The sequence below is a fragment of the Oenanthe melanoleuca genome, chromosome 1A (assembly GCF_029582105.1).
Source record: "Oenanthe melanoleuca isolate GR-GAL-2019-014 chromosome 1A, OMel1.0, whole genome shotgun sequence".
Classification (NCBI taxonomy): Eukaryota; Metazoa; Chordata; class Aves; order Passeriformes; family Muscicapidae; genus Oenanthe; species Oenanthe melanoleuca.
The window spans coordinates 61,380,898-61,394,283 of record NC_079334.1 but is presented as its reverse complement, the minus strand read 5'-3'; the positions used below and the strand labels follow the sequence as shown (position 1 = coordinate 61,394,283).

General features: G+C 38.5%; 1 protein-coding gene across 1 annotated transcript in view; it reads left to right on the top strand.

Annotated features, from left to right (window-relative positions):
* SEMA3A (semaphorin 3A) overlaps window positions 1-13,386 on the top strand; it is a 163,370-nt gene that overhangs the window by 52,497 nt on the left and 97,487 nt on the right. The window lies entirely within an intron of this gene.

The window sequence follows — 13,386 nt, the reverse complement described above, 5'->3', positions numbered from 1 at the left end:
TCTGCATGACAGTCTATACTTCTGCATTGAGGTATTTTTTTTTAAAAACCCCTCCATTTAATTATTGATCTCCAGGGTGAGTCGGTGCTGAAAACGCAAGCCCCCACTAATGGGCCAGGTGCGCTGCAGCAGCTGCAGCACCAGCACTGCCCCACTGCTAACCCCAGCTATGACCTCTGAGATTTCCTCTCATAATTGTAAGAGGCAATTCAGCCTTGTTTTCACTCCTTCAGAGGGATTCCTTGTGCTGGTGCTGTCAGTCATGCCCGTCTCAGCACAGCAGGTTCAGGCTCAGGATGGTCCACGCGGGATTTGAGGAGAGCAGCCAGTGGGGCCTATTCCTGCTCTCCTGCTACCCCTGTGTCACTTAAACAGGACTTTTAATTTCTGCTTTTAAAGAGCTTAGTATATGCTAATTACTTAAGCTTTACTCACTGTTTAGGTAGATAAAACTTTCGAAGTGTGCTTTGGGTTTTTTTCCATATGAGTAAGATGAGAAGAGTTGAAAGACTTCCCCCCCAGCTATGCAAAACTTGCTTAGAGCAAGACTTCTCTGAAGAAGGTCAACTGCTAAGCTTTCCCTCAAAATATAGATTTTTTTTCCAATAAAATCATAATTACTGACCATGTAACTACTTACTATTACAATATATTTCCATTTCCTCAGTACGGAGTATCACAAGCCAAAGCAACATTCTTCATGAAAAATTAAAGGCTATAAATAATAAATAGGATATTTGCTTACATAATTCAACTAAATGAGCAATTCTGTGAGGATTTCTTTCTATTCTGGACTTCAGTGCCTTATTTGATCTATTCTGATTTCTGTTAATCCTGTGAATATTTCTCATGATTACCATGGCCAGATCATGGTAATGATCAAAGAATACAAGGTCTCTACAGAGTAATTCTCAGTTTTTCTACTAAACTTGCAGAACAGTCATGATGCTAGTTCTATTCCTCACTGGTGAGTCTCAATATTTAATTTAAAAATACAACAGTCACCTGAGCCCCTACAAATACATGTGGCAACCTCTGCATTAAATGTGGGATAAATAGCAGGTAACTAATAGGAAAAAAAGGAAAAAAAAAAGTGGCTGCCATTCCATTCTGACATTTCTGGGATAACATAAACCAGCAAAGCAAAGCTTGCTGGTTTTCAAAAGTTATCAGAAACTTTAGTTAGTTTTGCAGGTAGGCACAGGGCAAGCTAAATTCCTGACGGGAAACCTCATTTAGTCCTTAAACTGTTCATTTGCCATTGCTTTGAAAATTTTGTCTGATTTTGCTGTTTATTTTAATACATCTCTGCATTAGATTTGCACTGTAGCAGTAGTTCACAAAGTACCTAATTAATCAGAAATTCCTATCAAAGGGTACAATGGGTTTCTATGACCTGAAAGGTTAAAAAATGTGTTCCTGAAGGGCACCTTAGGATGTTATTTTCAAGTGTGATTTGACTATCCAATTTATTTAGCCACTTTTAAAGATTCCAGGTCAAATTAAATTGTTGAAACAGTCCCTTCTGCCCTTGACATGTATAAAATTTCAGGAGGTGCTTTAACAAAGTCACATAGGACAAGCTGCACGATGGCAGACACACACTTTGCACACTGTAAAATATCAGCTTCTCCCTGGGTGTTTCTGGTGAGAAATGGATATTGATCAATAAACAGATACAAAGAGTACCAAGTACTTTTACTTGGTACCAGCAGGTTTGTACATCTGCTCTGTCTCAAACACAGTTACTCCATAGAGGTCCAGAAAGAGTCATACTTTTGTGTACACAGCTGAAGTGTACCAGCACATTCACATGTGGGTAAGCACTGACTCTATTATAATTTATAGGAGATAGGCATCTACCTGGGCTATTTAATTGCAATTAAATTTTACCTAGTTATTATCTCTCACCTGATTCCAGCTATGCTTAACTTTCTTATACTTAATAGTTCTCTTGACAGTGATTTGGAATCAGTTTAGATCAGAAACATACTTTCAGTGACAAAGCAGCAAGGCTCTTCACACATATTTTATGACATAGCCATATTCTGTGCATGCTTCTTTGCATTCAAGTGTGGCTAGCACTTAATTATTCAATTTATTGTTCATGCAAGTAGAATCACATGACTGTAATTTAATTCACCATTTGTTGCAGTAATATTTAAAACAAAAATGTTCATTTGCAATCTTAGTTTATACTTTCTTTAAAGTTTTCTATCCCCTCCCTAAAATATAGGAAGGCAAAGGATTGATCTGTAGGCTTATGGATCCATCAGTATGCAATGATTTAATTTAGAAAGAAAGAAAAAACAAAAGAACCCAGAAAGTAAAAATGACTCAACAAGTGTTCCACAGCCATATCTGGTGATACTTTGGAAAAAGCATCCTTGGCAATAATTGAACATGAGTTCCTTTAACTCATTTTATTACTGTTATTGCCTTAGGGAAAAAAAGAAGAACATAGAGGCAGAAAGTAAAAGTAATTATTTTCATCTGTTATTGTAAACAAAGATCTGAAGAAGGAATCTGAAAATTAAATATACAATGTTGGCTGGATCTAGAAAGCATGTTTCTAAATACATCTGACAGGCACAGCTTTTCCAGTCAAATTACCTCTGGCCCTTTGGGTGTGCCAAATACAAGTTCATTCCTTTCTGTCAGGGTCCTTTCTTTGGAGGACATCTACAGCCAAACTTCCAGCTTTTCTACCACCAACCTTTATTGCCATCCCTTTTTCCTTTCTGGTTTCCTGTCTCCAGCACAGCAGTAAAATTCTTTAGCAGAGCCTAAAGACCCAGGATGCCCATCCAGCCTGGGGAAAAGAGAAAGGTGAATGTCTCCTGGGAAGAAGGGGAAAATGAGTAAAGATCCAAAACAGCAGATCTCAAATGAGTTTGGGGACAGAGTTTTCTCAGCATGACCTACTGCAAGAAGAAAAGTGGTTTTTGTGACATGTGTAAGATAAATAGAGCCAGAGCATATTCCTTCTTACTCTATCAACTGTCCCAGTTTTAGTGTGCTGGGTTTTTCAGCTCGAGGGCTGCTCACCCCTTCTTCTTATCCATGTTGTTTAATGTGGACACAATTTCCTACCAAAGCATTCCTTACCATTTGGGAGATGAGAGAGTGAGACCTTTGTAAGCAGTGAACAGCTGTAATGCTGATGCTTTGGAAAACTGCTGTGCATAGACAACAAACAAAAGAGAAAGACATGGGGGAAAAAACCTCTCAAAACCTACAACCACTTCACTCAGAGGTGAACTGGGCTTGGTAAAAAAGGAGTAAAGGGCATTGGCATCTTTCAAATCCTGTGGAACTCTCAAAACAGCCTCCCCCAGAAACCTCTTGTTTGCCAGTTCCAGCTCTTGGATGGACCCCCACAAGACACCAGCATAAAGACTTATTTATGGCATATTTCAGATGTTGATCCTACAGCTTGTGTTCATTTAGGCATTTGCATATATTTCTTTCTATGAACTGACCAAGGAAAATCAGTTACTGTAAGGTAATAACTTGCATCCTTATACAGAAGAAGAATTAAGTTGGCAGTTGTTCATATTTTCATATTTTACCCATTTATGTATCATGGGAAGTCATTTAAGTCTTTCAGTATGGGGAACAAATTGATACAGATCAAGGAGAAAGCTAATTTTCCAATTTTGGGCCCATTTTTCTTTTATAGGTGTGACTATAGAAATTTGCTTCTGAAGGAAATTTAATATTCAGCACATTTAATGCAGTCTTGCAGAAATGTTTTCTTTGTTGTTTGAAATACAAAGTCCAAATTAGAAAAGGGGAAGAAGAGGAGAAATGAAGGAAAAAAAAATCTTCCCAAAATTATGGGATTTAATTTTCTATCAATATGTGTTCCTCATGAGCCCTCATTTGGCCTTGGCAAAGTCTGAGGATTATTTATGGCTGAGTTTCCAGCTATTGCTATTTCAAATGTTGTTGGGTAATTCCATGTTTTGATTTACTGCACCCCAAGATAGACAGAGTAAATTTATTCTTCATACATTTTTTTCCAGAAAAACACATTAACTGGATGACTGGTAGAAATGATAGATATGTTTAGTCCCTGCTTTGTTTCAGGGCTTCAGTCTGAAGCTCGTGAAGTTAAAGAAAAATCTTTTCTTTGGTGCCAGTCCCTTTTTTTCCTCCCTAAATTTGCTCCACATTGTGTCTATTTTCTTTGTTATTATTTATTCTTTTAATAAAAGTTAATTTTAAAATTATGGATAGGTCTGCTCTGAAAGATCACATATCTCAGTTCCTCTATACTCAAGACGTGGTCACTATATAACTATTAATTTAGGCCACAACTAATTTTTTCTGTAATTCTCTTGCTTACATCTACCAAAAGTAGGTCTACTAAATTTCTCCCTGCTGCACAAAAGTTAAAATATTTGAGTTTTTTATTTTATAGTAACTCAGAGAACTAAAGGGAAAGTTCTTAAAATAATCTAGGAAATAATATGCTATTATTTTCTTTGTTTTTCTGTTTATTCTTCTTTTACTAGTGGTATCTCTGTTGTGTTAAATGATCTACTAATCTCTTATTCCCTTAGCTAATTCCTTTCAGATTAGCATTTTCCAAAAACTTCAGGTTACTATACATGCACCATAAATGTATATATGGACAGAGAAAAAAATCCAACCAACAAAAAGATTAAAAAGACACCAAAACCATTCAACAAATTCACGTTTCAGCAATTTTACTTGGGTGCCAAATTTTTACTGAGTGGGAATTTTAAGCTTCTATCACTCAGGGTTTCTCTGTTTCAGCATCTCTCTGTGGTGTCAAAGCAGTTTAATATCCCCACAGAAATTTCCAGCTTCCCACAGTGAGACACGTGTGACCTCCTGGAGCTGCTTACACTGTATTTATTTACAGTCATACACACTGCTAAGCAACTGCCCCTTGGAGATGCCACGGTCTTTTATTTCATTTCAACACTTCATGGCTTTACCTTCACTTTCAACACACAAGTTTGGAGTGTACTTATCTGAGGTGGCTGTGAGTGGAAGTCATTGGAGGATACGTCTGTACTATGCTGAAAAGGAAAAAAAACCCAAGGCATGCTGGCTGATCTGGAGCCTCAGTATCTGAGGTGCCTGTAACAAGCTTGGCAGCCTGTTTGTCTGAAATTCTGCACCCAATCAGCAGGTGTTGATCCAATTCGGAAAGGCAGGGTGTAATCTGGTTTTTCCAGGAGACAGGTGATTACTCCACCCAGATGGAAGAGATAGATGAGAGAGACTCCTTAGATCTAGGCTGTGGTTGCAACTTAAATTGCTGCTGGGCTTGATGGGACTGCCTGAGCTGAAACCCAACATTAGTGTTCATTTCTTTGCTAATAAAGTGTGCTCATATTGTGAAGCAAGTTTAATCTATAGAACAAAATAGATTTTTAAAAGTTATGGTCAGAAAAGAACTGGTTTCTGCTTGACCTCAAAGCTTCTCAATATTTTGAGTTATTTTTAAAATAGAGGAAGGTGCTAGAACTCATTGAAAGGTTTCATGTACAACAGTCATCCTATGCCTGCAAAACCCAAAAACCCACTTTCTTGCTGGACTGCATCCACAGAAGACTTTGGTTTGTCTTGTTAACTGTGCATTAACCAGATGTAAAAATATATGACATAGTCATTAAATCAGGTATTTTGTGCTGAAGCGCTTTCTTGGCATCCCTCTAGCTGTTCACAGGTCTGGAAAATTTATTATATGCATCTTCTGAATGAAAATTGCAGGGCTTGAAAGATGTCTTGTAGTTTGAACATATTGAATGCAGAAAACATTGTAGAAATTTTACTTCCAAAGATCACTAGGTCAAATGGTCATCAGTGCTAATGACAAAGGTTTAGAGGTCTGATGTGTCAAGGGAAGCATCTACAAAGCATGACTTCTAATGACTTCTTTTAATGGCTCCTGGATTAAGATTGTTTTCAGGATGGATCCTGGGGAATATCCCACCCAGCTCAGCCACCTCCAGGCTTAGTCTTAGTGGTAAACCCTGGGCCAAATGGCCAAATACCAATAGTGACCCAGATTTGCAGGTGGGTAGGTGGAGAGGCAGGGAGACATTTTGTGTTTTGCCCTCACTAAAACAAAGGCAGAACCAGAGAAGCTTTCCATCTGCTGTGCAAGTGTGCTGACAGTACAACTGTTTGTTAATATGGCTTGCAGTTTTGTGGCTTGAAGGAATCAGGATATATGTGTCTTTTTTTTTTTCCTGGCTTTTTTAAATCATCTGCTTTCTTCACTTCTCTTTTCTTGTCTTGATGCTTTAATGGTTTAAATTCATGCAGACATCCTGCAACTTGAGTAAATTACACACTTTAAATATTCTCAAGAACTCTTGTCGTATCAAGAAATCAGACAGATAACAGGCATAACTTAATTGGAAAGATAACTGGAAGCACAGTAATCTGTACTATGCAACCAAAAATGTCTTATCAGCCCTCATCAGTCTGAAGTTTCTCAGGGCATATCTTGTCAGCAGAGGAAAATTTAGGTATGAAACTAATCAATGGTTCCTGTGCAGTGCTGGCAGTGGTCATCATGCCTAAGAGTAGAGTCATTTATGAGATCTTCAAAGGAGTCAGATCCCCCAAATCACAACATCATATAAAGTCTTGTAGATAACAGCCCTGCATAAGGACCACTGAGTCTGAGGAACTGTCAGCTTTGAAAAACTAGGTGTAATCTTGGTTTGTATTGGATTTGTGTGTGTGTGATAAAATGCATGCTGCTTGTAAAGCTTTGAAAAATGGAGGATGGAACTATGAAGAAGTAAGTTAATAGAGACCCCTATGTGCAGCACAGACCCCAATACTTCAACTGCTCAACTTCACTCAGCACTGCAGACTAGCTTAGACTATAAAACACAGATCCTGCTATTTGCAAGGAACAAAAATGACATAGAGGGGATGTAAATGATGGTATTGATCCCAGCTGCATGGGGTACACAGTCATAAATCACAGTTTGCAAACGTTTTCATGCCAGCTGTCCTCCCCCACTCTAAAATCATGCACCTGCCTATACAGGTTCAGCTGGAAGGTTATCTCATGGACTACAGGTGCCAGGCAGGATTTCCCCACCCATTAGGGCTTGCACACAGCTACCAGTACTTGGGGACTTTCCTGTTCTGCCAACATTATCACAATAGTTTTGCAGCACTGTTGACAACCAGTTAACTCCAATAAAATAAAATTTAAAATAAAATAAAATTTTAAAAGAGCACTTCTTAATAGGACCCAAATAATTTGCTTTGTTCACTGTTTATTCTGGGCCTGTTTAAGCCAACTGTGCACTTGGACCAATATTTTTCCAAATGTTACTGTAATAAAAAGAGGGACACAGCAATAATTTTTTAAAAAATGTTACTACATTTTACAAAATCTTGCACCCAAACAGCAGGAGCTGTGAAAGCACACATGATGCAGAGCTCACCCTGAAGAGGCTTCCTCACCCATGCTTACTGACATGTTGAGGTCTTTGCTGAGAATCCATCATCTGTGTACATGGCAATCACACATATATTTATTGCACTAACACTTCAGAAATATTTTCCTTGAAACAATGCTGCTCCTTGCTGAAAAAGAGATCTGCCAGTACTGACTGAACTGATGGCAGCCAGCAGTAGCCCACCAGCAAAAAAGAGAAGTTAAAAAGCTCCCTGATAAGTCCAGAACATCTTTCAGCCGTGTGATAAATTTGAATGACAGCAGTAATATCAGGGATTACTTATTCTCCATGGATATCCCTGACCTCATCACTTGAAAATTCAACTAATGGGACAGAAGAAGGAAAAAAAAGGTAAACATAATAATTAACCTCATGCATGGGACTTTATATGAAAGCTGTCCATCCATTTTGATTTGAGACACAAAACATGTGTTTATTTTGCTTTTCCAGCTGTTGGATGATAGTTCTAAATCCCCTTGTCTGTTCAGTTCAGACAAAGTCTTATGATATTTTAATCACTTGGCTATGTGGGAAGACTGCTATAAAGGAAGAATGTATTATTAGGTCTGATGCTTATCTGGATTAAATCAGCAGAAAACTGTTGAAGCTAATGATACTGTAAAGGATCATTTAGCCTTCTACTTATTGCCCTGCATAATCTGGCCATTTGCATTTGCTGCAATATCTGAGAAGTAGTATGGACATCACTATTGGTTTAAAAAAAATGAAACCACTGTCTTAAAATAAGGAGAAAAATCTGGATATTAGTTAGTCACAGGGACTTACCCTTCAACTTAAAAAGATGTCATTAAAAACTCTTTGCTGCACTAGTAATCCAGATGGAAGGACGTAACTTCCAGGCTTCTGGAGGAGAGATAATTACTGGAAACTCATAAAACTCACCTAAATTCTGTTTTAATTTTCATACACAGAGCAGATGTTTTGACAGATGGATGGACTTTATTTTTGTAACTGTCCAGGAAAAGTCTGCATAACACAGCCTAATCAGTGTTACATATCTTTACTGTTTGTTTTTCAATCTTTCTGCATTTGGCTCTTATTCTTTTGGTTGCAGACATTTTCTTTGTAATTTATTTTTTCAGGCTAATCTCTCTCAGCATAAGCCCTTCTATCAACTTGATATATAAATATTAGAAAACTCTTAAAAAATAAATCTGTGTGTTTGGTTTGTAAGTCAGATACATTGATCTTCATATAGTGGGTGCCTTTCTGGAAAACCTAATTAACACTTTATCTCCTCTTCAAGACAGGCTCTCTGCCCTTATAGCTGGTATCGTATTTGGAATTAAAATTTTGAGTTAAGATATGTGTCCAGACATATTGGACCTCTTTGACTTTAATTCACACTCTGAATTTTACAGTCTAATAATTTCTTAACTTGTTTTACAAGTAGGACTTTAGCACAGGAGAATTTGCAGCAGAGTTGGTGCTGTAGCTGCATTACCATAGTATGGTGCAAACTCTTTTAGCCACTTTCATTTCAATAAATAATCATCGTGGAACTGAGGATCTGAACCCCACAACTTCCTCAGTCTGGTCTAGAGGAAGTGTAAACACATTTATGATACCTGGAGTTCAATCCTTCTTCTCACTCAGGAATGCCCAGTGAACTGGGGCATGTTCCCTCAGGTGGCCCAATGTACCTTTAACTCCCAGATGCAAGGTGGAATGGCTTCACTTGGATGCCCTGGTGCACTTAGGCACCAAACTAACCCCAGGACAGCCTGTAGGAGCTGCCTGGGCTTTGGTGAAGGTCATGGTCCACGTTCCTTCAAACAAAGACACAAACTGGGTTGTGCCTGAGGTTTGTGGTGACTGCTTCAGCTACTGCACGTCCCCATTTCTTGGCCATGCCTTGTAGGCTGTTGGCAGTCATGCCATCACAACTGTTTGAAGACACAGATCCAGCAGTCATATGCATGAAAAAGCAGCTACCTAAAGAAGTTCTCTGCGTCAGAAAAGAGAGAGGAAGACCTTGCAGGATGTGCCAGAAGGTCTCAGATATGATGTAGGGATTTAGTTTCTTGGATTTTGAGATAGAAGCAGTTCTGTGCAAGGCCAAAGGCAGAACTCACAGATCTTGTGGAAACCTTAGAGCATTTATTGAGATATAAATGAAGATTAATCTTCTCCAGGTGTAGATAGATAAATAAATGGGTATTTTTGAGGACTGCAATAACTCCCACATGATGTACCTAATTTTCCCTTTGAATATCTACTTCAATCATTCTATGCCTTATGCAAGCAGTTATGCTTTCTGCTCTATGTATGTACATATAAACTCAAGCTTTAGGGCATAAACCAGTATTTAGCTTCACATAGACAAGAAAAGCTTCCTAATATTAATTAACAAGATTATTTGGAGCAAGAATTTAAAATTATTCACTGTGATGATCCCAGTGCTTCTCTTCTTTAACAATGATTTTCATAACCCATCCAAGTAATACTTTCCTGCCTACAGAAAACTTTTCAAACCTTGCATTCATTTTCATTCACATTATTAGGCTAAAAGTATTTAAACTCCCACAACACCCTGCTCTCAAGTTTGAAAAAAACTTATTTCCATATGGAAAATAATTTTTTTTTAGTCTTATTTTCTTTCTTCATCCGTTTTACTTGACAAAGAACAATATCCAAAGGGTATGGATATATCCAGAATATATTCCCTTTGAACAACACCCCTTTCTTGGGGAAAATAAAAATGGATACAAAAGCACTGGGTGGCTGAACTCACATGCAGGCACAGTGTTGAGAATTTGTTCCTTACAGCTTCTGCCTCTGGGTTACCTCCTCTTCCTCTGGTGGATGCTTTTCCTGTCTGCTGTGTTTTCTGAGATACTACACGCCTTTTGTTGTCCCTGTCTCCCTTGCAGTGCCTTCCACTGTGCAGTCATGCAGAGAAATGCCTCGTCCTGCTGGCACAGAGCTCGCACCCACAGTACAGCACTAGCCCGGGGCTCTGGCAGGGGAAGATGCTGGTGCCAAGTGGGACAAGCTGGAGACACCCAAGTCATTCCAGGCCTCCTGCCAAGGGGGCTGGGGAGCTGCTTTGTAGTGGAGCTGATGTAGGCACCAGTGCTGGGACCAGCAGAGCTGCCTGCCAGGTTTCACAACTGATGGAGCCTGAATGCCGCTAAAGCAGCTGTCCTGTGAGGGCAGGAATGGGGAAACAGTGGCAATGGGAATCAGGTCTCATGAAGTGGCAGACCCAAATTGCACGCAGTGCACACACACTTTCACTGATATCTTCTTTGTCATACCCATGTGCTGAGATTTAGACTCTGCAAATCATTCAAAGCTGTTAAAGTTGGTTTACTGCAGATATGTGGGAAGCTTTTTTGTCCCAGAGTCACATAAACCAGGAAAGCCCAATATTCACCAATAAACTCTTGCTAAGTTCAGAATATCAAAGGACCAGATATGACATTTCCACACATAATGGTGTACCTGTGCAGCTGTGCTTGAGCACAATTAGACAAAGGAAGGAGTCTGAGATGGAAATCAATGTGCCTGTTGCTATTGTTCCAGGGAGAATAGCACCGTCTCCCAGGCAGGGCAGAAACTTCACTTTGAACTTCCTGAGTTGACAAGGGCTTAAATCCGAACTGTAGCTTTACTTTGATGTCATTTATTGTAGTTTAATACCCCTCTTTATTTATTTTTTTACTACCATGTAAAATATATAAAGAAACCTAATCTGGTAGAGAGGTGTATGAGAATTTACTGAATAGACCTTAATGGTTCCTTTATGCAGCTATAAAACAGAGGGGAGCTAAAAGAGCAGTCTGAACTGGACTAGGAACTTTAAATGTTATATAAATTTAGTCATCATAGTCAAAGGTTTATTGCTGTAGGTATTTATCTTCCCCATTGTTTAACTAGGTTGTGTATTTCGCAGACATCTAAGGTAAAAAACACCCTGTACAAGGAATTAGGAGACTTTGAAAAGCGGGATGAATAAGCTAAATCTACGTTTTGGAAATGCATTGTAAATTTGAAGTCACTTGACTGATATTTACTCATTTACACTACCATCAATCCTGAACACTAGATGTTCAAACATGGCTATGATAGGGTTAAGCCACCTTCTCACCAGGCTGATCTGGAATAATTCAGTGAAGGTGGTGATAGAACTTTTCTTAATTTCATCCACAGAAATCAAAGAAGACTCCTGCCCCTAATCTAAGTGGGGCTTTTCCATCCCACCTTTAAAGCATTAGCTATCTAATACCTTCTTGCTGCATGTTACAGATAAGCAGCTGAGAGGTCTCAGTGGGCTGGAGGACGGTGTTAATAACACCAAGGCTGTGTGCTCAGTCCCCCTGTGGGCCATTCACTGAGGAGCTGGGCTTGATGATCCTTGTGGGTCCCTTCCAGCTCAGAATATTCTGTGATTATGTGATTCTGAGTGCATATCCAGTCACAGGTGGTGTGTTGCTGTAAATCAGAATAATTCCTCTGAAATCAGCACAATTTATTCACACTGGCTCTAGGTCCAGCCCATCTACTCACAGCATTTTGTCTGTGGCCACCAGCCTCTAACACTTCATGTTCTTCAGGTAGGTAATTTTAAAAGATTAGTAAAGGGTAGTAGTAGACCATAAAGACATTTGAAAAATCATGACACATTAAGCCTGACAAGGCAAAACACTGTCCTAGTGAAAGAGTGTTGTGTTTATATCAGGCCAGATACAACTCTTAAGTGAGATACTTCTGATTTATTTATACACACACATCATTGCTCAATTTTAAATTATGTAGAATCAAAGTCAGATGCTCCATCTGAAACACAAAATGTCAGAATTTAAGAAAGGATCTATTTCAATTTTGTTAGTATTACACGAATTTGGGGTATTTGCCCATTTTACTCTTGTAGGCATTGAATTTTTAATACACTTTCATGGGTTTTCCATATTTCTTTAACTTAAAGCAGCAAAAAACAGCAGAAATAATAATAAAAAAGAAACTTTTTGAATAATTTATGCCCAGTATTTTCTTATTACTCTACCATATAACAGTGGAAAGCAGTCTGTGGATAAACATAAATATAATAAATGTATGTTCATGCTTATACTTATGTGTGGGAAGAATAAGAATGGACCAGAAATTGTGTGTGTTTTTATTGAGAAAGGTCAGAATGGAAAGAATTAAGAGTAACATCGATCTTTATTTCTTTCAATTTCCTGTTGGATTACCTTAACTATCTCTATGTTTTCCCTTCCATCTCTGTTGAAAAGACAAGTTAACAGCAGTAAGTCAGGGATGCAGTAACATTCTGGGTGTTTTTCTCTGGGTGCTCCTTTTAGTACATTGCCATTATCTGTTATGCAGATATAGAATAAAATTGTAAGAGCAATGTCATTCTAGTACAATCCTTTGTGTGAGCAGGGAAATCAGTGTTTCATCTGTGTAAATTCATTGCTTTATCCTGTGGTGGCCTAAGGCATGACTCAAACTGCACATGCATTTTCCTGGCAGAGCCTTTGTTTTGTGTCTGGGAGTATCTGGTTTAATTAGCAAGCAAGTTACAGAGAGGGAGGATGGCAGTCAAGGAGATTTCAGTGGATGCAGTAGCCCAGGTGGTGTTTCCATGGGCCCTGGTCTACTTGGGAAGGTAGAGTTGAGCCACTGTACCAAAAAGTCATCAAATATGCAGAGAAAAACTTTCCTCATCTTAAACACTGACTTTGCTGGAAATACTTAATTCCATTGTTCTCATTTTCCTTTTGTTTGAAATCCATTTTTTTCAGTTGTGTTAGTAGACTGACTTGCAAGCATTGACATATTTCTTTTCTATGCAAGACCTGATTGAAATAAAAATATTTAAAAAATGGAAAACGTTGTCATCTTGGCTATCCATTTTAATAACATTGTCATTAATAATGACAGTTTTGTT